This window comes from Marmota marmota, unplaced genomic scaffold (genome assembly GCF_001458135.2).
Source record: "Marmota marmota marmota unplaced genomic scaffold, marMar, whole genome shotgun sequence".
In the NCBI taxonomy this organism is placed as follows: Eukaryota; Metazoa; Chordata; class Mammalia; order Rodentia; family Sciuridae; genus Marmota; species Marmota marmota.
Genome location: NW_026000016.1, coordinates 3982905 through 3986126, shown reverse-complemented (window position 1 = coordinate 3986126; position 3222 = coordinate 3982905). Strand labels below are relative to the sequence as shown.

General features: G+C 50.5%; 1 pseudogene; it reads right to left on the bottom strand.

Moving 5' to 3' along the window:
- Positions 1-986: 986 nt before the first annotated feature.
- Positions 987-2939, bottom strand: LOC107140235 (annotated as a pseudogene).
- Positions 2940-3222: the final 283 nt, after the last annotated feature.

Sequence of the window (3222 nt, the reverse complement as noted above, 5' to 3'; positions counted from 1 at the left end):
CTGAGGCTGTGCGAGCACACACTCAGCAGCGTCCGCAGCCTGGCGGACCCTGCAGCCCAACTCCCGGGCTCCACGCTAAGCAGCAGGGCGAAGACAAAGGCGGCCAGGGCGCCCAGCGAGAGGCACGCCTGGGAGAAGCGGGAGCCGTGCCGTGGCTGTGGGAGGTAAGCCAGCGGTGGCTCCACGTTGCAGAGGTGAAAGAAGAAGCCTCGCGGAGTGTCCTGCCGCAACGGGCCCACGCAGCTCTTCTCATAGTCGTTCCTCAGACTCTCAAGTGGCGAGCCGGCTCCGTCTGGCGACTGTGGGTACATCATGGCCTTGGCGTCTCCCTTGTCCCTCCTTATGGCCAAGACTGCAGGGAGCCTGGGCTCAGCGCACTCCGCTGGGACTGCAGCGGCCACTGGCGCTCCAGGACCCCTGTTTCCCGGTTCGGGGCGCGTCAGGGCAGCGCCCGCTGCTGCCACTCTGGGTCTCCGCCGCGCGGGCTGTTGTCGCTCAGCCAGGACACTCTGGCTGAGCAGAGGTGCATCAGGAGCTTCTCCCCGGACCCCTACAGCCGCCGCCTCCTTTTCCTTCGGGCACCTCTCGGGACTGGAGACTGGGTGTCACCTCCCAGCTCCTGCTGGCTGCAACAGTTACCTCACAGCCACAGCCTGGTCCACTGGGCGTGGAGCCCACTTTCTGTTTTTGTCTATAATGTTCCGTAAGGAAAGCTTCAACTCTCTCCTTGGTAAGTTTTATGAATTTAAATTCAAGTAAACTAACACTATAAAGGGTTCTAAAGTCACTCTGGGAAAATATTATACACGTACACAAAAAATATTATTCCATTACATCCATAGCGCATATTGCACAATTAAAAGTAGGTGTTGATAGAAATATTAAAATCAAATAAATCTAGTTCTACCTAAGATTATGCTTTGATAGTGGCTATCTTATACATTTTACAATAGTAAATGTTAATCCTATTTTTGGTTCCAATAGCACTAGATTCCTGAAAAAAGTTCACTAAGCTTGTTAGTTATGAGGTTAACACAAAGATTACTAAATAGAAGCTTCACTATTCATAAATAACGTTATATTCCAAATTGGGAAAAGATGACTAGATACAAGAGACATAGCCTAGCACAGAAAGTAAAGTGTGATGAACTAGATGTTGTAGACTACTCTGTGTGTACTCATGAGGGGGAAAAAAAAAAAAGCAGTCTTTGTGGTCTTTCTTTAAATACCCAAGTCTAGCCAGGTGTGAAAGCTCCGTGTCTATTTACATGACTGACATATGACAGTGGACATGTGAATGGAAGAGGGCACAACACTGTACCTAGAGAGGGCAGAGGACATCTAAGGGCCTCGAGGACCATCTAACTCAAGCCAGATATTCCCTAAGCCAGGTTTGTGGACTGTCATGCTAGAAGAAAGAATGATCTGCTCCTACCTTGCTCCTGCACGTAGTATGCCAAAAATAAATCAAGCTTCTTAACTGATACTGTGATATGATGTGGCTGGACACAAAGTGCTGGGTTTGTGCAATGTGGGGATTTCATGAGCTGCTCTCCATTAGTACTTTCCAAAGGGATGACTTTGAACAGGATCACCATGTCTGGAGCCAGATGCCAGACTTTGTCTGCCTGTCCCAGGATGTGGATTCTTCTAATCTTACCCTTTCTAGTCAGGGATTGGATAAAACACAGCATGGTGCTTCTTGCCAATCAAGGTGAGCACAGAGTCCTCCTGGTACTCCTGGCAAATATCTTTGAGTAGTTTGGCTGGGAGCCTGGATGCCCACTTCTGCTGATTTCAGGCGTTTCACTGAGAAGCTCATCTTTGTCTGCTCTTTCTTCATCCTTTGACATTTGCTTCTCATGCTTTTTAAAGCACTTGGGTTTTCCAACCTTCAGGTTGAACCAAGTATAGGCGATTGCGTGGATATGTGGAAGAAGTGCCTCGATGAATGAGTGAAATTCATCCTGAGACAGATTGAAGAATTCATCATGACTTCGCCTTCAAACACTCTTTCCCAGCGATGACCAAGAAAATCTTCGAGAAGGTAGAATTTCATCTATTCATTTTACAGTCATCTGAGCCCCGAGATGCGATTGATCAGGACCATACTCTGCGCTGGATTACCACGACTTCACAACAAACCCAGTCCTCCTTAAATAGGGAAAGATTCAAATTCGCGTGGCGTGCTACATTTCCCGGGGTGAAATCCAGTGTACACTTTTAACCCTTTGGCAGTCGGAGCGCGCTGGCCTTGCTCGCTGTGCCTATGCCTCCGGTGTCAGCTGCTTTTTGCCTGGGTTTCGGGATTCGTTTCCTGTTTTGCAGTTGTTGTTGCTGCTGTTGTTGGGGGGTTGGGGGTGAGCGAAAGTTCGGTGTGGGTTGGATTGGGGTGGTGGTTGATGATGAAATGCTTTTAAAAAAAAGGGCGGGGAGGGGGACGCAGGAGGGCGAGCGGCAGGGAAAAAGAGAATGTGTCACCGCATTGGGAAAGTTCAAGGTTACAGTCCTCGGAACACTGCCGCAGGAGTGGCGATCGCAGGATAAATTTTGCAGGGAGATGACCGTGTGTGCGCAAGGGGGACCGTGACTGAGTGAGGGGGGGCCCCCGTGAGCGTGTAAGCGGGGTGGCGGGGCGCGCCACGGGAGAGGGCCGGATGGGGGCGGGGTGGGTAGGGGAGAAAGGAGAGCCTGGGTTGAGGAGGAAGGCAAGAGAGCAGATTTCCTGGGCGGAAGAGTTAAGTGCCCCTTGGTTCCAGGCTGCAGCCGCCGCGGGCCCGCGCAGGGCCTTAAGTGCCTGCCTGCCCGCCCTGCCGCAAGCTTGACCCGGCCGAGCGAAGAGGCGGCGGCGGCAGCTGCTGCAGCTGTTGCCGCTGCTGGCACCGCCGTCGCCCACAGCCCAGGGGGATCAAAAGGATCTCCAGAAAAATCCCAAACATAAATCCTGCTCTCCCGCTTGGCTTCAAACTCCTCTCTTTTCTGCTCTGGGCTCTCTTTTTCCCCCTCCCTCTCTTGCTTCTATTGTTGCAAAACTTGAAAAATTCAAAAGGTGAAAAATTCACCGGTTCCACCCTCTGGACCCCTCTACAGCTAAAGAAATATTATAATCTTAATGCACTTTTTCAGGATGAGAGTAATAAAATATCCAAACTGAAATTTTCATTGGGTTTGACAGCAAATTTGAGCAGGCAGAAAAATCAATGAACTTAAAGACAAGTCATT